The sequence below is a fragment of the Micromys minutus genome (genome assembly GCF_963924665.1).
Source record: "Micromys minutus genome assembly, chromosome: 18".
Classification (NCBI taxonomy): domain Eukaryota; kingdom Metazoa; phylum Chordata; class Mammalia; order Rodentia; family Muridae; genus Micromys; species Micromys minutus.
The window spans coordinates 18,369,212-18,395,585 of record NC_137953.1 but is presented as its reverse complement, the minus strand read 5'-3'; positions in this window follow the sequence as shown (position 1 = coordinate 18,395,585).

The following is a 26,374-nucleotide window of genomic DNA, read 5'->3' as shown; positions in this document are numbered from 1 at the left end:
ACCATTCCCTTCAGCCTTCAAGAACCAGATATGATGTCTACTTTTATTTGTTGTGGACAGCCTGGGGGACAAATTCTAACTACTACTAAATTCAGCTTCTCTCAGGATGGCGTTAGTTACTAGATCCCAAGTGTCCCTTGCTCCAGCAAAAAGAGCTCCTTTGGTTGTATGGAATCTTGACCCTTGGCATTTCAGGCCAAGGCCATGTCCTCCTGGTATCTATTCAGGAACTGAAAGAACAAAGAACTACCTTTAAAATAAATTGCTGTTAATTGTGGTGCCCTAGAAACTCCTTACAGCTGTGTTTGGGCGTGTAAGGAACCAATCACTTTGAAAAGGCTACAGACAGTTCAAGTAGGCAAGCCTGCCAGGCCCCGGGTGCTGGCTTTCCCTAGTCCTTGTTTGGAACTCCTGTTTGGAAGCACAATAACTTCTTTGTTACAGAGGCCTAGGTAAAAGCTATTCACATTCAAAGGTGACAGGATGGCTTCATCACTAATCCCTGAGTGACCCCACCCCACCTTCCAGAAACTCTTAGCTGGGAGTCTGCCTGTTAAAACCAAGTCCTTTTAGCCCCATTCTTGCCTCTCCCTACCTCCTCTGCACCTAATTTTTCCTTTAGGCATTTCAAGTAGGGATTCAACCTCACAAAAGAGAGACAAGGAACACTTTCTTTACCCTTCCAACTAAAGGATCTTCTGAAAATAAGTTAGGACAGGATTAGTTTAAAAAGAGAGGGAAAGAAAACCGAGAGAGAGAGAGAGAGAGAGAGAGAGAGAGAGAGAGAGAGAGAGAGAGAGAACTTGTCAGTGGTGACCAGAATTAATTAGATGGGCATTAATTTAACATCAAAATTGCATTGAATAATTTTTTTCTTATCCTCAGCATTTAGAAGACAGACATACCAGGCATATCAGGCCAAGATTACTCTTGTGGGAAATTTTGCTTTATCTGGGCAAAGCACATAAAAGCAATTTAAAATACATCCAAGATTAGGGAGATTTCCATTCTTCCCAAGCACACATTCTGTTACCTTGGTCTCTTCCATTTCCTTCTCTTGGTATAGTAGTTCAGAAACTTAAAAAGAACTGGGATCTGAGAATGTCTCTGAAGCTCTTGTAAGACAGTAGCTAAGATGGGAGATTTAGACCACAGGGAGTCACGGAGGCACACCCAACTCCTGCATCAGACCTCAAAAGCTAAAAATCAGAGCATATCCTTCTTTGTGCGCGCAGGCCTGACTTTGGTCTTCAGAGAAATCAAGGAATGAAAACTAGAGAGAAAAGAGACATGCTTCACAAACAAGCCAGTAGCTATTGGTATTGTAATGAAGTTCCTTGGCCTTCCCACTCTCCAAGAAGGGCTATCAAAGCTGCAGATTTCAGTGCAAAGGCCTCTCTCTACTCTGTTTAGGGCCCTGGATTCTATAACGCCATACAAAAAAAATTAGTAAGTAATAACATTAAAAAGTCAACTTTGTGTTAACTAGTTACTTTGATTTCTCTGTTGTCCTATTTCCTTGTCCCTGCCTTGCTGTAAGGGTCAAAGTTAAACTGTAAACCCAAGGACAGATCCCTAGAATACTGGAGGCTAACCATCAAGTAAGGAGTTTCACTTCCATAAATAAGGTGGATTGCCCAAACTGCACAAGATGTGCTTAGTCACTTGTAGGCGAGACGCATGGTTCATCAAGACATAGGCTAGCCCCTAACTGGACAACAGTGGAAAATACCATAGCCTTGTGGGTTCTGCCTTTATAAGCTACTGACTAACATGATTCAGTGCCCTTCTTTGGGAATCTCCTATATGGACCTGGCCACTGTTTATCTTCCTGGACAGTATTTAATAAAGCTTGCTTTAATTGGGTAATCATATATTTGTTTTTGTTTTTGTTTTTGTCTTTTTACAACTTTCAAGCTTAACACTTTCAAGGGCAGTAACTTAGAAATCTTTGATCTGCTTTTTTATTCTTTTGTTTCTGCTTTGCTCAACCTCTCTCCACCTTAACAACCAACATTTTCTGCACAAATTGTCAGAAGTGAATGAAAAGCAAAGTCAAGGAGAAACACTACGCTTAACTAGGTTGAAATGCTATCCCCTGTCATGGAGTTAGCAGAAATCAGAACTCAGTAGGTACCACTGGAGTGGGGGCAGTCCAGACTCTGTATTCTAGAGTAAGGAACACACAGCAGAAGCAAGGATGGCTTATTAGATAAGATACAATCCCAAGGGATGAATTCAGTACCTCAAATGCACAATCTCACAACAGTTTGGAGTTTGGGTCACATGAAGGATTTGGAGGAAATTTCCACAGTACCAAGCCTTTTGGTCTATTTGATTGATATAGGATATTGAAGGACCTCTAAAGACTTTCACCAGCCTTACAGCCCACCCCCAACCCCTCCTCCTGCCTCAGGTCAAGGCTAGGCCAAGTTCCATTCTCCACCCACAGAAGCATTCTTGAGTAGAAAATTCTCAGAATGTACTGACTGATGCTCGCTAGTCAATAGATTTAAAGGTCAATATTCTTAGACAGTAAGAATATTGGACTGTAGCCTTGCTGTTGTAACCTGTACCCCCAAATAAGTATTAAAATTGTTTGTAATAACTATTCGGGGTCATCTTCTTGTAACTTGCTTCAAGGGGCTGATTGAGGGTCGACCCCAAAGCACTGGAAATAAACCTCTTGCATTTGCCTCGAACTCCATGATATATGGAGGTATGATCATATTACAATGAACCCACTGTCACCTTCAAACAGCAGACTGCTGGCAGGTATTTGCTGGATCTAGTGTCCTCAGCAGAAAGGGTTCCGAGAATTTCCAGTCTTGTCACTGTCAACTTGTTTTAAAAGTCTTGCCAGATGGTAGTGACTTTGTCTCTACCCTGTTTTCTAGCTTCAGTAGGAGTCACTGAAGGTTGACATCAGCGCTACTTGTATTTGGAGTCCGAATCATGGCTCACAGGCAGAGGTGATGGCAGTCTTAAACCTTCCATAAAGTAAATATGCCAAAGTGACAACCATAGATATCATGGTGTCCAACAGAACCACATATGCCGCCCTGACTCTGCATGGCAGCCATCCCCATAAGAACCAGAATAATAATTATCTCTCAAAAGAGTATCCCATCAAAGCTGTCCTTGTTCTGGAAAATGACAAGCTGACCGAAGCTCCGGTTCCAACCTTCCACTTCTAACACTTAACCATCCTCCCTCACTGGGCATCTAATATAAATAAATAAATAAATAAATAAATAAATAAATAAATAAATAAATAAATAAATAAATAAGCTCATTAATTAAATAACCAGTGTAAAGGAAGAAGGGTTTTTTTTTTGTTTTTGTTTTTGTTTTTTTTTTTTTGCTACACTGCTTTATCTTTATCTTTCATATAATTTTACAATATTAACTATGGTTCTCCTAAATATCTGTTTATCCCCAAAGTCCTTACTAACATCCAGAAGTAATTGAGAAAGAAAACAGTCTAACAGGTTTATGTGTTCCTGGTGTGGTACAATTCACCTTTCTGCTAACTAACTAGCCTAAGCAAAAGGCAATGCATTTACACTCTCCTCCAGTGTTAATAGTGCACAATGTGGCTTTTAAAAGGGCCAAAAGCTTCCCATGTTAAGGTCTGACTTAAGGGTTGGGGATGTAAATATTTACATGCTAGTTCACTTGCCCGGTATTGCACAAGGCCTTGAATTCAGTCCTCAACACACACACACACACACACACACACACACAGGATTGGTAGTACAAATTATAGTAAGAGTAAAATATTCAAATTACTATGCTTTACTTTTCTCATGCTGGGGATTCAACCCAGAACTTTGTGCATGTTCTATCACAGATATACATTCCCATTCTATGACATTTGAATTAAAATAAGCAAATATAGATTACTTTTTTGTAGCTCCAGGGTGTAGAGGAACTTTAATCCAGCCAAAGAATGACACCCTAGACTCAAATAGTATGGAAACACAAAGAGTGTTTTGTTCTGCAGAAGTAGAACATACTGAGATCTCCCCATTACCAAGATAGAGAGATACCCAAGGTAGTTTGCAGGCCTGACTTAAAAGCACATTTTGGAATTCTGGGGTAGGCGACCTCTATGTTAATCTGTTGGGTCTATCTCTACGGACATTCCATAACTGAGGAGTGGGGACTAGAAACTTTCTGAGGAGGTCTGAAACTGTTGCTGAGGAAGTCTGGAAACTGTTGCTGAGGAGGTCTGGAAACTGTTGCTGGGGAGGTCTGAAAACTGTTGCTGGGGAGGTCTGGAAACTGGTGCTGACCTATTGTCCTTCCCTCAGGCCAGATGGTGGGGCAGCTGCTGAGACCTGGACTTGCCTGGAATGGAATTGCCCAGTTCTCAGAAACAGAGAATCAGGCCTAGTCTTAACTGCCAATTTGAAGCCTGTCATGGAATCAGCCTAGCCTTCTGATTCCCCACTTTCAATAATGGCCCATCTCAAATTCTTGAGATGTTTCTGAGGTTAGTAGCTCCAGCCAACCCTATGTCAAGGAGAGAAACTAGTAATACAGTACAAATGGCCTTTTAACTCAATTTAACTCGATTGTTTGGAAATTCCAGCTGGTGGAATACATCCTCCCCAGAGTCAAAAGTCAGTCTGGGCACAAGCTGTATTAGAACCCAAAAATCCTGTGTTGTAGTTACAACCAGGCCATAAGCACATGGAGTAAGCCCCTAGGTACAAGCCCACCAAACATTCTCTGGGGGCAGCATGAATCCTGCAACAGTAGGGATTACAGTGTAGTTGCAAAGGCTGGGGGTATCTTATTTCCAAACACAGAGTCCCTGTCCAGTAACCAACAGTTCTATGAAGTCCGGGTGGAGAATGGAACTTGGCCTAGCCTTGATCCGAGGTAAGGCTGGCGAAAGCCCCTAAGGTTCTTCAATTCTGTGGCAGTTCTCCTGAAAGTCTCCTCTGCTGGGACTTTAACAACTGGATTGTCATCGTCCTTCTCTCTCCTGGTTGGCTAATGTAGGGGTGGTATGTCCACATCCTGATCTCCTCTACCTTAATAGCCATAGACGTGGTCAGGATCATGGTGTGAGGTCCTTTCCATTAAGGTTCCAGGGGCTTGTGGCTATAACCTGGTTCAAAGCAATGGGGGATTAGAGGGAGGAGCAGCCTCATAAACCTGGCAGATGACAGGCCAAAGTTGCTTCTGGACCCTATGGAAGTCATCCAAGGATTTTAAAAACTTATGTTGGACATATTCAGCTAAGATATCAGAATGGAGGTTAGGCAGCATGGGAGGGGCCATCCTATATAGAATCTCACTTAGGGGGTGTGGGAGACCTAAAGTATAGGGGGTATTCCTAGCCCTACATAAAGACTGTCACCACCAGTTTCAGGGGTTAACTTGGTCAAGGCTTCCTTCAGGGTCCAATTCATTCTCTCTACTTGCCCTGAACACTGGGGTCTGTATGTACAGTGTAATTTCTGATTGATCCCCAGAATTTGTGTTAGAGATTGAGTTACCTGAGAAATGAGTGCTGGTCTATTGTCAAACCCAAACAGGGTAGGCAATCCATACCTAGGTATGATGTCTTCGAGAAGCTTCTTTGCCACTACCTTGGTAGTCTTCTTTGTAGGGTAGATGTCTACCCATCCTGAAAAGGTATCTATAGAAAGCAGTAAATACTTATACTCATATGTTCCTGGTTTTATTTCTGTATAGTTTATTTCTCAATTAGCCCTGGCTGTTGATCCCTGATTCTATTTCCTGGAGTGTTTCCTTGATTGGGGCCTGAGGAGGTTACAGCCTGGCAGGTGGTACAGTCTGAGATTACCTGACCAACCAAGTCAAATATTTTATACCTTGCCACTTAGAGCAGGTCCTTCAGTTTTCAGTGACCAAGTGTGAAGATTGATGAATCTAATGGATGTTTAGCAAACTCCTTAAGAAGAATGGTGCAGCCTTCAGAGGTCAGCAACCATCTGTTTCTTCTGTAAACTCCCTGGCATTTCATCTGATGTCATTTGTCTTCACCAGTGTATTCAGTGATGGCTGGGGGTTGGGGACAGCAAGGTGACCATGATGTTGGCAGTAGAAGCTTGGGCAGTCTCCCTTTTGGCTTTATCAGCTACCTTGTTCCCTTGGACTATTTCTGATATGCCTTTCTAATGCCGGGGCAATGAATTATGGCCACTTTGACAAAAAGCCTCCAATTAAGCAAGTATTTCTTCCTTATTTTTTTTGTGTTTTTTATTTTTCCTTTCAAAGTCAGTAATCCCCTCTCTTAGTATAAGGCCCACGTGCCTGAGCCATAGGTACTTAAATCCATTAATAAGTAGAAGGATGAAAGGAAGAGCAGTGGTTGGGCAAGCGGTGCTCCGTTCTCTGTATGGAAGATTTCAAAGTCCACACACATCCATGGCAGGGCTGCATCTACACTTTGCCGAAGGGCAGAAGACATAAGATGCTCACTGCCTCAGATTGTGCAAATCCTATTCGCTCACTGGCACGGCTCCAGAAAATACAAAGCAGATTTGTCCAGATGTACAGACTTAGGAAGGAGAATAGTAAACAAGCAAGGCTGATAGAGGGAGCAAGCTCTGTTGGTAAATGACTGCAAGAAACAGAGATAACTAAAATATATAACAGATCTTTTGTTAACTAGGTAAGACAAAACACACTATAATTTTGGCAGGAATGGAGAGCTCAACAGTTTACACATAGGAATTAAAACATATGGAGAGGACACCTGACTTAGTTTGCTTTCTGTGGCTGTGACAGATAAAAACACCATGACCAAAAGCAAATTGTGGAGGAAATGCTCTGTAGGATGATATTATTATGCAGCAAGGTGGATGAGAAGGAAGGATAGACAGGGAAAAGGTTTGGGGAAGGGAGAGGAGGAGGAGGAGGAGAAGTAGAAAAGGAAGAGGGGAGTCAGAGAAGGAGGATTTAAACCCAGGTGGCCTTAATTGGCTATGGGCAGATATGAATATTTTAAAGGGTTTCTGTAGGTCAATTCATCTTATCTAGGTGGGCAGTTTATATCTTTGTCAACTGATGGTAAGTCTATTGTGTGAATGTATTGTGGATTGTGAATTTAACATATAAAATCTGATTGATAAATTATTGATTATTGAATCATGATTTTACTGGGCTGTGGGAAATGTGAGCAAAGTTCCAGTCTGGCAGGTAGACAACTGGGAGAGGGTGGCTCGTGGACTGCCTGGGTCTTAGAGCACTTGGGGCAGTGTGGAGCCACTTAGATAAAAATACCCGACAGTACCATGTGGCCCTAATGGTGCTGGCACTAGCACAGGATTACCATTTTTTATTTTTACCAAAACAATATTCAATCACTTAGGAAAGTCAGGGCAGGAGCCCTAGGCAGGATGCTGGAGGCTGGAATTGAAGCAGAGACCATAAAGGAGTACTATTTACTGGCTTGCTCTCCATGGCTTGCTCAACCTGCTTTCTCATACAAACCATGGCCACCAGTGCAGGGATGGAACTGTCCACAACACACTGGACCCTCCCATAGCACTAGTCAAGAAAATATCCCACAGACTTGTCCATAGGCCAATCACTGGCAGCAATTTGTAAATTAGTTTCTTCTTTTGAGGTGCTGTAGTTTGTTACAAATGATATAAATTAACCAGCACAACCAATACAATCATATAGGTTGCAAATTATGTTTGAATGGAACATTTATCAAGGTTAACCAAAAACTGATAAATGTTTTAAGACAGTGGTTCTCAAAAGATTGTGACCCTTTTGGCAAACCTCTATCTCCAAAAAGTATTTACATTATAATTCATAACAGTAACAAAATTACAGTTATGAAGTAGTAACAAACATAATTTTATGGTTGGGGCTACAACATGAGGAATTGTAGTAAAGGATCACAGCGTTAAGATGGCTGAGAACCACTGACTTAAGTAATAAAGATGGAAAAAATACTATTCTGTTACAAGAAAAGCTTGTAGTAGATATTCAAGATACACACACACACACACACACACACACACACATTCTATTGTTGCAGAAAGGAACAAACATAACAGACTACTTGTTTCTTAATATTTTTAAATGGTCATGATTATTATAGTTCAATTGTTTTAAAGATTTACATGAAGCCAAAATACGTTTTAATCCATTGGCATTTTTTATTCAATAAAATACAAATTTGAAATAGCTTCTAAAGAAACTATCACAAAGATATATACAAATATTTAAGGTGCACATATATTTATTACTAGAACCCATCGTTAACAATCTATAATCAATAAGATTCTTTAAATATTTACTTATTATATATAAGTACACTGTAGCTGTCTTCGGACACACCAGAAGAGGGCATCAGATCTCATTGCAGACAGTTGTGAGCCACCATGTGGTTTCTGGGAATTGAACTCAGGTCCTCTGGAAGAGCAGTCAGTGCTCTTAACCACTGAGCCATCTCTCCAGCCTAATCCATAAGATTTAAAGGTAAATGAGAAAGCCACTTCAATGTGGCTTCCCCTAGCTCTCAATTACAGGTTTTAACTTGTAAATCACTATATTCCTATGAATATCGCCTTTTTCCCAAAACTGGAAGAAGAGAAAAAGTTTAACGTTCCCAACCAGAGTAGGTCAGAGACATTCATAACGCATGTAATGCAAAGTGGACACAAGCTTCAAGTGCTACTGCTCTGTGACCTGGAAGGGAAAGCTGCCGCTGGCAGAAAACACAGGCTCCCATTGGTAAGTGATCCTGCCTCCTCTTTGTCCTCATAGGATGCTTTCTGCCTTTAGACCTCTTCCTGCTCTTCAGCACCAATCACTGCAGCAAGGGTGCTGATTCATTTATACCTCTTATCATCCGAGCTGACCATTTTACATTTACCTTTACTCTACAAATGTAGAAATGATTTCCCATAGCCGCTGGCCCCACACTCCTTTAAGAATGCGCACCTTACAGTTTTGCTTTGTTTTTAGGTGGCTCTCAAACAATCTCATCGTTTTTTCTAAATTTCTGTGGGGCAGACACAGACACCGGACTCTCAGCATCCATCCCACTTGCCTCCTGATTTCCAAAACCTCCGATAATTTTGCTTAAGAATATGAGGGCAAGAAAGACGATCAGATTTAAATGGTTGTTGTCTTCCAGGTCCCGATAGTTCATATCCTGTCTTGGGAACTCACATATGACTAATACCAATCTCACACGCACACCTCCCCCATCTGCTACTATCTACCTACTTGAAAAACTTCATTGCTTCTCAACGTCTTACCTGGATTAGTTGCCAGAACCAGGATTGGTTGCTCTTCCTGGCTCTGATTCATGACTGTTACTGTCTAATTCAAAAATTAGTCTTCTGTGCACATGATCAGAACTACAAATAAAAGCAGGTAGCACTAATCACTTTAGTGATTTGTTACAATGATGAGATAAGATCTGTGATCAAGTGTGTGTGGAAACCTGATTCCCTGGCTCCTTTGTTAGTGTTTCTTCTTATGTTCAGTCAAAGTAAATGCTTGGGAGACTTTAACTTGGGGATCTGAAAAGGGATCGTTTCTGCTTCAGTTAGTTTCTAGTGATACTTGCTTAGTGCTGGAATCCAAGATACACAGAGATCACCGCTCTACCAAATATATTGGAGACAGATGTAGGGGAATAGAAACAGGTTTGTATAAGGACAGTATTTAAGAAGATGGAGGTTTCAGGCCAATGGCAAGGGAGGTCCTGAGAGGTCATTGCATGATTCTGAAAGAGTGAAGTGTAGGTTACATTGGAAATTCCAAGACTTTGAACAAGCCAGATCCATGGAATTTCTGACAAGGAGAGCTTCATATAGGAAGTAGGACCAGCTCAAGAGAGGGAAGTATGTTATAGAAAGCAAATTGGGATGGGCAGAGCCATCTAAGTCCTTTGATATTGGTCATGAAGATTCAGGATTTGGGATTTGTTCTGGTCTTGATTGTTCCAGTGTTTACTCATGATACCCTCGTTGCTACTTTTTGGGATGGTAACATATGTATTCTGTGTTATAGTGTGTTGGAAGTATGTAATTTGCTTTTGGGTTTTACATGGAGTTACAGCTAAGAGATTATTTGAATCTTAGAAGAAACCCAACTTTGAACTTTTTAAAAAAGATTTATTTATTTATTTATTTTATGTGAGTACACTGTAGCTGTTTTCAGACACACCAGAAGAAGGCATCAGATCCCATTACAGATGCTTGTGAACCACCAGGTGGTTGCTGGGAATTGAACTCAGGACCTCTGGAAGAGCAGTCAGTGCTCCTATCCACTGAGCCTTCTCTCCAGCCCCCAACTTTGTACTTTTAAACAGTGCTGAGGTTGTGAAACTACATAGGAACTTTTAAAATTGAACTAAATGCAATTTGCATTATTATATAGCCACGAGAGCGTAGAATGTGATGGTCTGGATGATAAACGTCCTCCACAGTGTTTGCTATTTGAATATTTTGTCCCAAGTTGGTAGCACTGGTTGGGGAGATGTAGAAGGTGTGGTTTTGCTAGAGAAAATAGATCTCTGGGTGTGGGCTGTAAGACTTCAAAAGTTTGTACCATTCATATATTCTTTTGGCCTCTTGTTTATTAATCAAGATGCAAGCTCTTAGCTTTCATCTCCAGGCAACATGATTGCTTGTTAAAACATTTCTCCACGTGATGGTAAAGGACTGTTATCTCTCTAAAACTATAAACCAAAATAAACCTTTTCTTCTATAAGTTGCTTTGGTTCTGGTGTTTTATAACAGAAATAGAAAAATAAGTAATACAAGATCCTAAAATGTTAAAAAATGGCCAGGTGTGGTTGTGCTTGCTTTTAATGCCAGTACTTGGTGGTGCTAAACACTCTTAATTCTAGCACTTGGGAAGCAGAGGCAGGTCAATTTCCGTGCATTTAAGACCAGTTTGGCCCACCATAGATAGTTCCAGGCTAGGGCTACATAGTGGGAACCTGTCTCAAAACAAACAAACAAAACACAGCCCAGTTGTATGGTTGTATGACTATACTAGGGTTCTCTAGAGGAAAATAACAGAAATGAAGGTGTGTGTGTGTGTGTGTGTGTGTGTGTGTCTGTCTGTCTGTCTGTCTGTCTGTCTGTCTTATAGGCCAGCCAGTCCAATCCAACAATGGCTGTCTCATAATGAAGATTTTACAAATCTAATACTTATTCAGTCCAGGAGGCTGGATGTCTCAGCTAGCTTTCAGTACACATTGGAATCCCCTAAATGAAAGGTTCTACTAGCAGTAATGAAATGCCTTAGTAGCAGGACAGATGAACTTGTCAGGGAGGGCAAGCAGGTAATGAGCAAAAACTTCCATCTTCCCTATCCTTCATTTAGGCTACCACAAGAAGGAGAGGCCCAGGTTTCAGATAGGTCTTCTGTCCTCAAATGATCTGAATTTCAGGTGAGTTTTCCCACTTCAAATGGCCTGATCAAGAAAGGTCCCGCATGGATGTGCACAGCTGCTTGAGTTTTTAGTTAGTTCCGGATGTTGCCAAGTTGACAACAAAGAATAGCTACCACTGTGCACTACGGTCAGGCCTGCCCATCTCAGTTTGATCCCCAGGACCCACATGGTAGAAGCAGAGAATCAGATCTTACAAGTTGTCCTCTGGCAAGTCTACATGAGTCATGGCTACATGTATATATCCACAAGCACACACACAGTAAGTACATAAGTCTAATTTTACAGAGTGTAGAAACCGGTAATCAGCTTTCGAGAACAGAATGGTGAAGCATGCAATATTAGGAACCATGGACTAGACAGGCGCTGAAATGCCTAGTTTTCTAAGAAACCTGTGTCTTCTAAAGGCAATGGAAGTCTTTGAAGAGTCTAGAGCTTTCAAACAAGAGAAGCCCTGTGACTTAGCAAAGATTAAGTGTGTGTTGATTTTTTTCCCCTTTAGGGTGCTTCTCAAAACCAAATCTTTTTGATTCCTAATGACTTCAGCTTCTTTTTTTTTTTTTTTTTAATTTCACATTGTCCCCCACAGTCTGAGTCAAGCAATCAATTTACACAGGGATTCCTCTCAGCTGGGAGGGAGGTTCAAGTGCAGTACAGGAAGGAGAATAAGGGCTCCTGTTTCTACATCCTTAGTTTAAGGGACACCTCTAAAGAGATTCTTCTATGCTTCTGCCATGGAGTAATATCGAATTGTTTTGGGATAAACAGTGGATTAGATTAGGTAGTGGTGGGGAAAGCCCTACTCAGGAGGCAGAGGCAGATGGGTCTCTATGAGTTCCAAAGGGAAAAGCAGGTCTGCAAAGTGAGTTCCAGGTCAGCTAGGAACAAAGAAAAACAAAACAAAACAAAAAAAAAAACAACAACAACAACAAAACAACAGAAAAAGCCCAAAACCAACAATGATGGACGCTGAACTGTCTTCAGGGTCTATTTCTTTCCTTCTTTCTTTGTTTCTATTTATTTTAGTCAGAATCTTGTCTAGCTTGGACTAGTCTCAAGCTCATGGTATAGCTAAGGCTATCCTGGAACTGCTGATTCTCCTGTTCTAGCTCCCAAGTAATAAAATGATAAGTATGTGATACTGATTCCAGCTTCCAGGATGTGTTTCTCACAGAAAGGGTGCAAATGTGTGGGGTTAGAGAGATGGCTCAGTGTTTAAGAGTACTTATTCCTCTTGCAAAAGACCAGGTTAAATTCTTAGTACCCAGCTAGGTGGTGGTGGCACACCTTTAATCCCAGCATTCAGGAGGCAAAGGCAGATGGATCTCTGAGTGTGTGGTCAGCCTGGTCTACACAACAAGGTTAAGTACAGACTGAGCTACACAGAGAAACTTTGTCTTGGAAAAAAAAGACAAACAAAACAAAACAAAAATACAAATAAACAAACAAAATCTCAGCACCCATATAGTGGTTTGCAATTATCCGGATTCTCTGAGGTCCCCTTTGGCCTCCTCCGAAATATGCACATACATGGTACAGGCAAAACACTCACACATAAAATAAAATCTAATTAAAAAATTTAAGCTAAACTTCATGATGTAAAAATTCTCTATAATTTCATTTTTATAAAACCATTCTATACTATCATGTATATATGTGTGTTAATATAAGAAGCTATAAAATGGGGCTGGAGAGATGGCTCAGCAGTTAAGAGCACTGACTGCTCTTCCAGAGGTCCTGAGTTCAAATCCCAGCAACCACATGGTGGCTCACAACCATCTGTAATAAGATCTGATGCCCTCTTCTGGTGTGTCTGAAGACAACTACAGTGTACTTATAAACAATAAATAAATAAATCTTTTAAAAAAAAAAGAAGCTATAAAATGGATATCCATTTGTTTTTATGTATTTCTCTTTTTGAAGCCATGTGAAATGAGGTCTTTTCCCTGTGCAGATGAGAATAATCAAAATTTCTGATCCTCCTACCTCCACCTCCTAAGTGCTGAAACTAAAGTTATGCCTCATCTCTACACATGGCCGTGTGGTGATGCATTATTTGTTTTATTGCTTTCTTAAATACCATGGCCGAAAGCAACTATGAAATAAAGGGTTTATTTCATCTTACACTTTCAGGTAACAATCTGTCACTGAAGAAAGTCAGGGCAGGCTCTCCAACAGGGAAGAAACCTAAGTGCAAGCTCTGAAGCCATTGAAGAACACTGCTTACAGGCTTGGTCCCCAAGTCCTGCTCAGCTTGCTTTCTTATACTTCCCAGGACCATGTGCCCACCATCATGAAAATTATCTACTGAATTGCCTACAGGTAATGAGATCGAGGTGTGTGTGTGTGTGTGTGTGTGTGTGTGTGAGAGAGAGAGAGAGAGAGAGAGAGAGAGAGAGAGAGAGAGAGAGAGAATCAAGACTCTTCTTATAATTTGAGAAGTTGACAGAAAGCAGCCAGCACAAATGACATTAATTTTTATCATATCTATGAATATTCAGGGAGACTCGTGAACCAAAGGTAGAACAAGAAAATGATCAACAAATTCACACAGAACTACAGTGCAAGTGTAAAACCATTGAGTCGGGTCTCAGATGGTCCTTTTACTGGGACATGTGGCCACTGGTTCATAGAATGAGCTCATAAGCTAGGTTGTTGTTGTTGCTGTTGTTGTTGTTGTTGTTGTTGTTGTTTTCCACACCCATGCTACCCTTCAGCTTCCCATCCCAGCTTCATTCTCCCCAGTGCTAGGATTATGGGCATGCACCACTGTTCCCAACTGAATTCATTACAAACTAAGTTGATCATAACATAACGTAAATAGTTACCCATTTAGTATTTCTATCTTAATTTCTAGCTTGCTTAATGTTTTATTATTTATTTATTTTTTGTCTTTTTGAGATAGAGTTTCACTCTGTAATTCAGGTCAGCTTGGAACTTAATATTTAATCCAGTCTAGCCTTTGACTCAAGACAATTCTCTTGTCTCATCCTCCTAAGTATAGGAATTACAGTTGTGAGCCAACATGGCCAGCAGTTTATTTCATACTGACTTTTACTGCCCTCAGACACACCAAAAGAGGGCATCAGACCCGATTACAGATGGTTGTGAGCCACCATGAGGTTGCTGGGAATTGAACTCAGGACTTTGGAAGAGCAGTCAGTGCTCTTACTGTTGAGCTATTTTTCCACCCCCATATTTTGGTTTTATGATACAGGATATAATATAGCACAGGCTAGCCTCCAACTCACTATTTATACATATGGCTGGCTAACCTGCCTCTTCCCCCCCCCCGTCTCTATGTCTCTGTCTCTCTGTGTGTCTCTGTCTCTCTCTCTCCCTCCCTCTCTGTCTCTCTCAATTCTGAGACAGTTTCTTTGCTTGGCTCTGGTTGTCCTGGAACTCAGTTTGTAGACCAAGCTGACCTTAAACTCACACATGCCCCTGCCTCTGACTCCTGAGTGCTGGGATAAACCATGTGTGTCAGCACCACCCATCTTCATAAGAACTTCTGATGCAGAATCTCCAGACCAAGTGACTCCAGATTTCTCTTCCTCACAAACAGTATGAAATAATGAGCATTGCAAATTCACTGTTGAAACATTTTAAGTTATTTACTTTAAGGTGTTAATCTTTGAGAGTCATATGATGAACAGTCATAGATAGAGAGCTAATACACATACTAGAGTATTGAAGTGTTGCTAGCAAAATTTCTGCAACTCAAAGATAGTGAACTGATAAGAAGTTACAATAACTGATGTAGAATGGAAGATTAAACTCCTAGTGCCTTTGGGATCCAAGCATAGTGGTGCCCACCTATAATCCCAGCCCTCAAGAATGGAGACATGAGGATCAGCAAACACTTTAAAGCTAGCCTGAGTGACATTATACCTCATGGCAAAATATCAAAAACTAAAACCAGTCATGGCTGTTTGTGTGTGGCTTTTAATCACAGCATCTTGAATGCAGAGGCAGGAGGATCTCTATGAGTTTGAATGCAGATTCAGTGTTAGTCTACCTAAAGAGTTCCATGCCAGCCAGAGCTACCGAGTGAGACCCCCTCTCAAAACATTGTGCAATTTATTTTGCTAGATCCCAGATGTTTGTATTCTACACGTGATCTTAGCCAAAAGGCTGAGAAGCAATGATGTTTGTGTTCTAAATATCTCTCCTTCATTTTCTATTAATGCAAGATGGGTACAGTGATTTAAATGGCTAAGGATTCCTCCCTCCTCCTCTTCTTCTTTATCTACTGAAAAAGAACAGAGGACTCATGTAGAAACGCATCTGAAGCTGGTTTTCTACTTATAATTTAGAGCAGTATAGAATACCTATTTTGAATGATGTTTAGACACTCTTGGCAACAGGTCCTAACAGGCGTACTATAAAAGCCTAAATTCTAAGATAACAATGATAATCATCAGTTTTAAAGAGTGTTCTAGAATGAGTTATGTGCCAATGTGTTGACAACTTACAACAATTATTGATCAATGACCAAACAGATTAGATGTGTGGCAAATAATTCTGATGATTCATATTCTGTTGCTCAATTTTCTACTTCTTTTTTTATTATTTCTTTCTTTTATTATTTATTTCTTTTTATATTTTGGATTTTTTGAAACAGGTTCTCTGTGTAACAGAGCCCTGACTGTCCTGGGATTATTTTTTAGACCAGGGTAGCCTTGAACTCACAGAGATTTGCATGCTTCTGCCTCCAGCATGGGATTAAAGGCAAGCCCCCCCCCATTCTTTTCTTTTTAATATTTATTTATTTAATTTATTATGTATACTGTTTTCTGCCTGCAACTATGCTTGCAAGTTAGAAGAGGGTACCAGGCCCCATTATAGATGTGATTTCTAGGAATTGAACTCAGGACCTCTAGAAGAACAGTCAGTGCTCTTAACCTCTGAGCCATCTCTCCAGCCTGCATCACCATTTTCTTAATCACACTATATTTTTTATATTGAATTTACGTCATTTTAAACAAAATATATCTCTTTTTTTGGTTGTGGGTTTTTGACACTGAATCTCACTGTACAGCCCAGGCTGGTCTCAGATGTCCCTGTCTCATCTCCCAAGTACTGAGATTATAGACATATGCTACCATGTGTCACTTTAGCAAATATTTTCATTCACAGATGAGATATTTAAAAGAACAATAATAGTGATACTTTACTAAGGTGTGTGTCTATGGAACATCAATTAAACACATGGCTCTATTCCTGTTTTTTGAAACAGGGTTTCTCTGTTTAGTCCTCAATGTCCTGGAACTTTCTCTGTACTCCAGGCTGACCTTGAACGCAGAGACCTCTGTGCCTCCCACTAGCTTGAACCACTTCCACTAAGTTGTTTTCTTTTTAATAGCAGTCATTTCTTTCTACCTCGCTGCCTAATTTACATATTCATTGATGTACTGTTAAGCTAAGTGATTGCCCCCCCCCCATTCCCAAAGGCAGAGCTGGAATTAGAATATTGATCTCCTGCTACTGGTTAAGGAATAGCCTGCACTGAAGTAGCACCATCCAACCCATCTACAAACCAAGTTCATTCTTTTCTTTCAGGAAAAGGAAAAGTGCTTTGAAAATCATTCAGAAGTTCAATGCGTGTGTTGTGGCTTCTTTGGCACAATGGCTTAATAACTGCAGGAGTTCAAGGTCAGTGTCCTGCACAGAGAAAATTCCAGGCCATATATCCAGAGTTACATAAGAAGAGCTTGCTTTTAAAAATACAAATCAAGAGCTGCAGAGATTGCTCAGTGGTTAGGAACATTGACTGTTCTCCTAGAGGTCCTGAGTTCAATTCCCAGCAACCATATGGTGGCTCATAACCATCTGTAATGGGATCCAATGTCCTCTTCTGGTGTCTGAAGAGAGTGACAGTGTATTCACATATTTAAATCATAAATAAATCGTAAAAAAATACGAATCAAAACATTTTTTAAAAAAGAAAGAAAAGGGGAGGAAGGAAGGGGTGAGGAGGAAAGATGGAAAGAAAGGAAAACTAATTAGAAAACTTGTACTTTAGAACCCAAGTTTTCTGGATCCCTCATAGGATAGCCAGATCTTTCATCTTAGAGCATTCATGCTCATGATTAGCTGTGTGACTAGGAACTTGTATTTAGGCACCGTGTAGAGCTGTTTGTGACTCACCCAGCATAGGTTTTTGGGTGGCTCTTTGCCTGTGGCAGTTCAGACCTGTAATAGCAGATCATCCCCAGAATAATGATTTTCTCCCTCCTGGATAAAATCCTCTATCAAATGGATAAATACATTTAAGTAGCCAAAATGCTGAAACTGTAGATGTTAGCTTATGCCATTGATGTGCCTTTCCAAGAATTCTCACCGAGGGCTTATATTTAAGCAATTATATGTTGATTACTAGTTTGCCCCTGTGTAATGATTCCAGACTGTAACTCCAGATTCAAAGGTGTTTATAGACCAGATCACTTATACATTTCCTAATTCTTATTTATCCAGTTAAGATTGGTGAGCTTCAGTCTAAACTTGTTATATAGCTGAGGGTCTATGAGGAGAAGCAGAATAATTATAAGCAGTTATCATATGTGACAAGAATGCAAGAGTGGCTTTATTCATTTGTTTTGTTTTCCTTAGCAGTGCCCGAGATTAAACCCAGGGCCTTGCACATGCTAAGCAACTGCTCTACCACTTAAGATCTACCGCAGCCTTGGGTTTATTTGAGACTGTCTGTGAATCTCAAGCTGGCCTCCTTCCTGAGCTTCCCTTGAGGTCGTCTTTATAGAAATACCATTTGGGGGTACCAGCACTTCACCTGGAAATACCACATGCTCTAAGAACATGAGAATGATTAAAATAAGTCATGAAATTCCTCACTAGTAGATTGGGGTCACCAGAAGGCAAGGAACAGTGTTCAGGGTGGTGAGGAGTCATGGGGAGCGGCATGTATAAGGGCTAGAAAAGGATTGAGAACAGAGACAAAACAAAACAGACCCGTGTGGTTGGTGAATGGGTCCTTACTGAACGTGAAATAGAAAGGAACCAAGGCCCTTTCCCCAGTAAGAAAACTGTGCCCTGAGCTGTTTGTGGATACTTCAGATTCAACTAAATTCTTTACTGGCTTGTTGATTTAAACTGAAATATTTGATTATGACTTAAAGTCAAACTTAAACTATTAAGGTCCCAGGCAAAAATAGTTGGCAATTGTCCGTTCAAAGTGTTAATGGCTCTTTCCTTTAGCTCAGACATCTAGCAAAGCATTCCTTAGAAGCTTATTTTGGAGAACAAAAGCTTGAGGACTTAGAGAGTTTCTTTTATTGGCAAATTGAAAAGAGATTTTTGTCTGAATTGATCATTCCTTGTTTGTTTGGGAGATTGTTTTTCCCTACTGTCTTTGAGATAGTATCTCACTGTCCAGTTCTATGAACTGGGTTCATGGCTGTCCTCCAGTTTAAGGCTCCAGAGGACTGGGATTACAGGTATGCAACTCTATGTCTGGTTGCTGTTTTTATTCTGCTTAAATAATACTTATGTTGTGGTAACTGTTTTCAAGCCTGTCTTTGCTACTTAACATTACCCTCAGGGACTACATCTTAATGCCTCTATTGTATCTTTAGCACCAACCACTGTGACTACCCAATGAGATGCAGTCAACTAGGTCAGAGGCTGGGCACTGGAGCATACACTTGAAATTTCACATTATGGGGAAAGGAAGATTAAGAGTTCCACATCGTCTTTGACTACATAGTCAGAAAAGGGCTAGCCTAGGCAACATGAGACAAGTAGAAACTTAGTAAGAGCCCCAAGGTGAAATGTCACAGTATGAAAATGCTGCATCATAGCTGTTACATGCTACATATGTTTTCAAATTTTTCCAAACTGCACACCAAAAAAGGGATGAATTTTACTGTGAATAATTTATGTCTTGAATAACACATTATAAAAGACAAGATAGACATAAAAGAATAAACTTGAATGGCTAAAAGGCACAATGAAAAATTTACCTAAAGATTCACTTTTACTAGGAGTGAAGTGGGAATAGTTGGAAATATTTGTTGTCTTTATTGCTAAGACAAGCACCCACTAGGCAACCCTGACAGGCCTGGAACTCATGTTAACCAGACCGACCTCAAATTTGTAGCAAGCCTCCTGTCTCTGCCTCCTAATAAGAATACTTGTGGCCTTTGCTTTGTTGGTTTGTTTTATAAGCCTGGACTGACCTTGAACTTTCTTTTTTTTTTTTTAAGATTTATTTATTATATTTATATGAGTACACTGTAGCTGTCTTCAGACACACCAGAAGAGGGCATCAGATCTCATTACAGATGGTCGTGAGCCATCATGTGGTTGCTGGGAATAGAACTCTGGAACTTCGGAAGAATAGTCAGTGCTCTTAACCTCTGAGCTATCTCTCTAGCCCGGACCTTGAACTTTCATTGTAGTTTAACCTGGTCCTGCACTCCTGACCCTCCTACCTCCTTTCTCTAACTGTTGGAGTTACAGGCAACTGCCAGCACACTAAGTGTCTTAGTCATTGTTCCATTGCTGTGAATAGATACCATGACAATGGTAACTTATGAAAGAAAACATTTGAAGGCAGAGAGAGAGAGAGAGAGAGAGAGAGAGAGAGAGAGAGAGAGAGAGAAAGAGAGACTCTGGAATTGGCATGATCCTTTGAAAGCTCAAAACCCAGGTTCAGTGATTGCCTTCCTTCAACAAGACTAGACCTCTTAATCCTTCTAATCTTTTCAAATAGTACTATTGATGACTAAACATTCAAATAAATGAGCCTAAGGGGAGCATGCTTGTTCAAATACCACAGTTTTGCTAACTCTTTTAACATTTTAAACATTTTCTTATACAATAAATTTTGATTCTGTTTTTTCTTCTCCCAACTTCTCCCAGACCTGCCCCTATTTGAAGCCAAATGTACATCATTTCTTGCTCTCTCTCTTTTTAGGAAACAAATAAAAATCTAAAAGAAAGAAAGAAAGAATAATAATAGTAATATAAGGTAAAATACAAACAAAAAACTGAATAGGACAAAACAAACAAATGAATTGAAACATACATGTGCCAAAGTAAAAGCACTAGAAGCACATATTAGATGCAGAGACACACATATTTCCTTATACAGAGGCACAAAATTGCAAAGTATAAGCTATTTTTTTAAAGGTTAAGAAAGTCCAGAAAAAAGCATTATGAAATCAAACAAACAAACAAAAAATCAAAAGCATAAACAAAATAGAACAAAAATTGAAAAAGAAACAGTTCTAAAAATACCATTGAGTTCATCTGGCATCGGCCTTCATTGCTGGACATGGGGCCTGCTCTTAAAGTGCAGTTTGTATAATCCCTGAGTTTTTCCTTTGTTAGCATTTCCCTCCCTTTAATGCAGTTTTGGATTCGCTTTTTGAAATTGTGTCTTGCTGCCCTGATCTCAAACTCACCATATAACCGAGGCCAGCCTCAAACTCCAAGTCCTCTTAACTCCGTGTGCCAATTCCTGGAATTACAGAGGTGAATCACATGTGGCTTACATGGTTTGTTAGTGGTTTTGTTGTGCTGATGGTGTTTTTGTTTTGTTTCATTTCATTTAAATCTGATTTGGTTTGTTTTTGGAGACATTGTTTTGTTATGAAGTCTGAAGCTGGCTTCTAACTGGCTTTATAATGTAGGATAAACTCAAACTCACCATTCACCTGCCCACTGCCAGCAAAATAGGCATTACTATACCTGCTAAATGCTTATTTTTTAAAAGCATCCCCATCCTTCTTCCAAAAATCCAAAAGCCGTGCAATGCTTTAGTGAACATGAATTTTCTTCTTTTTTTAATTGTATTTTTTCTCATTTTTTAATTAGATACTTTGAATTTACATTTGAGATGTTATTCCCCCCCCCACTTCCATCCTCCTCCCCCTCCATTTGCCTTTACAAAGGTGCACTCCCTCCTAATCACCCACTACACCCATTGCCTTCTCATTCCCCTACATTTGGAAAACATGCCCTCCCTGGAGTAAAAGCCTCTTCTCACATTGATGCCAGACATTGCTTTCTTCAGCTACATATGCAACTGGAGCAATAGGTCTCTCAATGTGTGCACAAAGGTTGGTGTTTTAGTCCATGGGAGTTTTGGAGGGTTTGGTTGGTTGATAATATTCCCATAAAGTTGAAACCCCTTTCAGCTCTGAAGATAAAATTTCAATGGTAGACAATTCTTTCCAAATTCATCCAATAAATAAGCTGATGAGTTCTACACAGGGGTCTTATGTAAGCTTCCTGTGGCTATGGTAAAATGACGTGGACAGACAGCTTCCAGGGCAGTGAAGGTTGGCTAATGCTTTTACAAGTTTCAGTCCATAGTCCACGGCCTCATTACTATTGAGAGAGTGCAGCGCTGTCCCTCTTGTTGGGAACCAGAGGCACATACAGCAAATTGCTCACCTGGTGCTTCAAGGGGACATCTCACTGACTCAACTTTCTCCAGGAGGTCCTGTAGTGAGGTATTCACCAGAGAAGATTTTCGAGGACATGGGCCTATAAAAAAAAGTCTTTAATAGTCTTTAATGGTCAGCAACTATACTGAGTGTTTGTAATCTCAGGATAGCCCTGAGCCTTTCTCAGGGTGAGGTTTGAAGAGAAAAAAAAATCCTGGGTTGACAAACTTGAATTAGCAAGAACAGCTAATCAGAAGCAAAACTACAGAAGCCAAAAAGCAAGATCAGTACATTTTGAGACTTTTCCAGAACTCTATCGACTTCGATGGATCAGGCCTTTGTTTTAGTTTGGGCAGATCGTGCTGTCTCCGTGCTGAGTTTTACGGTGTACAGGGCATTTCCATCACAGAGTCAGGTGTGCTTGAGACACACCAAATGAGTGATAATTTCTCTTTACATTTTTATTAACTTTTTATATTTAAAAATTTTAAATACAATATATTTTGATCGTAATCTTTCTTCTTCCAAAAGTCTCCTCCAAACCTTCTCATTTCTTGTCCCACCTAGCTTTGTTCTTTCTTTTTTCTCAAAAACCAACAAAACAAAATTCTAAAAGACAAAGAAATAAAAAATAGAATCAAATGACGGGCTTGAGAGATGGCTCAGCGGTTAAGAGCACTGACTGCTCTTCTAGAGGTCCTGAGTTCAATACCCAGTAACCACATGGTGGCTCACAACCATCTGTAATGAGATCTTCTGGTGTGTCTGAAGACAGCTACAGTGTACTCATATAAATACATAAACACATCTTTTAAAAAAATCAAACAACAACAACTATGGAGTTTATTTTGTCTTGATCTACTGTTCCTAGCCATGGGATCTGCACTGGACTGTGATTAGTTTGCCTAGTGACCTTCCAGAAAACAAAACCAACAAAACAAAATTTCCCTCTCTCAGCAAGTATTAATTGCAAATAGTTTTCTGGACTTGGTTAGTGGTGTGACTTTGCGCCCACATTTCCAAGCTGACATTGTCCAGCTTAAACTTGTGCAGGTCTTGTGCATGATGTTGTATGTGTATGAAGGACACACTGGCTCTTGGGAGTCACCTGCCACCACTGGCTCTTTTGCCACGTCCTCTTTTCAGAGTCTAGTAGCTGCTCAGTTCCACACAGCTAGTAGTTTCAGCTGGTCTTCTGTAGAAGTGGATTCCAACAGATGAGCTGGCAAGTAAGTGGAAGTGTTGAAGAGCGGATCTTCTTTCTTCCAAAGTCCTTACACAGGCCCCCAACACAAGGTGTGGCCCAGATTAAAGGAAGGTGTGTACCACCACGCCTGGATCTGGGACTTGTTTTGTCTCAAATGACCTTGAACTCAGAGATCTCCTTGCCTCAGTCTCCTGGGATTGAAGGCATGTACTTCCTCTCTGGGCCTAAACTTTTAATGATCACTGTGCTTCAAGGTTTCCATGCCAAGATGCGGGTCAGAAGTCTGTGTCTCCCAGCTTCAAGATCTAGTTCATAGGTCAGCTTCCAACTTCCAATTCTGGGTTGTAGTTCATTTCAGATATAGTCCCACTGACAACAAGGAATAGCCATCTCAATAGACAAATTTCCTTTAAAGGCAGGCCCCGTGGTCAGCTGTAGATGTGCAACAGAAAACATGCCCAATGGCATATTTAGAAATGTCCCCATAGAATGTCAGGCCAGGGTGGCTTGCTTATTTGTTTGTTTGTTTGTTTATATTTTATTGTTTAAAATGTTTATTTGTTTTTTTCCTCTCTTTTCAATCACACAGGTACTTTGGGTATATCTTATGGCTTCTGTTTGTGTGTGTGTGTATGTGTGGTTTTTTTGTTGTTGTTATTTTTTAATGGGATTCCTGAATGTGGGAATGAGTGAGTCTCTACACCAATGATCTTGTGCCTTCTGGACTCTTTTCCTTCTGTTTGTTTGCTTGTTTGTTTTGTCCTATATGGACACCCTTGGTATTGTCTTATCTTATTATATTTAATTGTTAGCCCTAAGGAGTTTGTTTTCTAATAGAGACAGAAAGGTGATGGATCCAGATGGATGAGGGAGTGGGGTTGGAGTTGGGAGGTGTAGAGGGAGGGAAAGTTGTTATCAGAATATATTATATGAGAAACAAATAAATTTTCAATAAAAGAAAAACATAACTAACAAATAACAATTATGGCCTCAGCACATGAGTGTCTTCTTTGGATCAAAACTCATTAATGTTTCAAATGTCACAGTCCTCTTTATCCTTAAAAAAAAAAAAGTTCTGTTGCCCCGTCACTGTTTTTTCTGTTTTTTGAATTGCATTCCTCACCCTATTCTCTTTATTTCTTGAAGCAGAGGGAGTAGGGAAGGTAAGAAAATTCCTCAGAGAAGCCTGGCAGATGGAGCAGAGAGGCCTTTGGTGTCTCTCTTTCACCTCTCTCTCTCTCTCTCTCTCTCTCTCTCTCTCTCTCTCATTCTCTCTCTTATTCTAGGTTTCAGTGGTATACAGGGCCTCACTATATACCATTGGCCTATAATATATTCTGTGTAGACCAGGCTGGCCTCAAACTTAGAGATCTTCCTGCTTCTGCCTCCTGAGAACTGGGGTTAAGGACATTTATCACTAGTCCCTGCCACAAGGACAGTTTTTGGTGGGTTGTTTGGGTGGGGGGTTTTGGTTTGGTTTTTGTGTTTGGTTTTGGTTTTTAAGATAGGACTTCTCTAAAAAAAAAAAAAAAAAAAAAAAAAAAAAAAAGAAGATAGGACTTCTCTGTCACCGCCCTGTCTGCTCTGGAACTTACTATATAGACCAGGCTAGCCTTAAACTCAGAGATCTGCCTTTATCTGCCTCCAAAGTACTGGGATTGAAGGCATGTGGTCAAGGATATTATTTATAACAGGGAACCACAATCATTTAGTCAGAATGTAAGAGCAACCAAACATTACCTGTCTGTCTCTTATTCATTCTTACACTCCCTTTCTCTCTTCTTCATTTTTTTTTCAGTTGCATTTATTTAATGCACCCCTGTATGTTTGGAGGTTTGAGGACAACTTTTATACGTCAATTCCCTCCTTTCACCACATAGGTCATAGGTATTGAACTCAGGTCATAAATGAAGGGCTCTAATAGGCCCAAGTTTGGCAAACATGACACCAGTATATCTTTCCCTCCCCGATTATTCACTCTCCCTTGCTAAACCGTTGAAGTCCTTTATTTAGGTACTTCCATATTCCTAAAGCTAAAGCTAGTCGGCCACTTCCTCATGCCTAACACATTCCTGAGACTGAGCATCAAAGTTCACCAATGAAAAGTCTATATTAAGCTACCCTGACTCACTGTCCAATTAGAACTTCCCAATGCACTCTAGAACACAGGCCTCCCCATTTTTTCTTTTAAAAATCACCTGCAAAGCTTTTCTGCCTAGTTTAGATTCTGCTCCCTTGTCTCTCTGCCTTGCTTTAATAAAGCAAGATCTCTTTGTGTTGGAAATTGGTGTTTGGGAGCAGTCCCTGCCTAATCCAGGGTCCAGAGGGGAGTCCCCTGTGGTGTGTGGGTGCCTTCAATAAGTTTTGGTGGCAAGTGTCCTTACTATTCTGTCTTCTCTCTGGGTTGTTTGCCTTTGTCCTTGGTCTTCATTTTAAAAATTAATTCTTTGCGAGTTTCATCATATATGATTGCTCATATTTACTCTTCTTCCCAACTCCTCAGATATACCTACATTTCCTTATCCACCAAACTTTGTGGGTCCTCCCTTCAAACAACAAAGCAAAACTATAGAGTCTAATTTGTGCTCGGATGAGATAAAGAAGCAAAGGGAAAGGCCATGCGTGTTTGTAGGTATGATGGACGAGGAGTTTATTGTAGACACAAGGGAGAGTATAACCAGAGGCAGGGACATCTGGGAGAGTTCAGGGTAGACATAATCCTGAGCCCTGTAAGATGGAGAGGGAAGAGAGGAGAACCTGGTATAGGAACCACGAGGCACAAAAGAGTCCAGGTAACCAAAATGTCTGAATTATCTAGGGAAGGGACTCTGGGGGAAGGGCAGCCCAGCCCATGAGGTGGAGGTTAGAGTATATATAGCTGGGTATGTTAGCGTACCCTGTAACAGGTAGGGAATGAATGATGCTTGGAGAATCTGGCAGTCAAGTCACTAAATAAGCACCTCAGTCATTTGTCCTAGGGTTTGAGACTTCTGAGTGTTGCCCATGTATTCTTGGATGGGCTGCCTTCCGCTGGAGGTTGGCAAGTCTAACAGGGGATATGCTCTAAAAGAAAACCGACTCCTCCAATCAGCTCTTAGTTATCCAGAGCCACTCATTTAGAGGAAGGAATTTTTGCCTCACCTCCCTGTCTTCATTCTTGTGAAAGCTCACACCACGTGTCTTAGTCACTTTTCTATGGCTGTGAAGAGACACCTCAACCAAGGTAACTTATCAAAGAAAAACATCTAATTAAGGGCTTGCTTAACAGTTTCCATGACCATCATGGAGATAGCCAGGCCACAAGCAGGCAGGCAGAGTGTTGAAGTAGCTTAGAGCTTACCT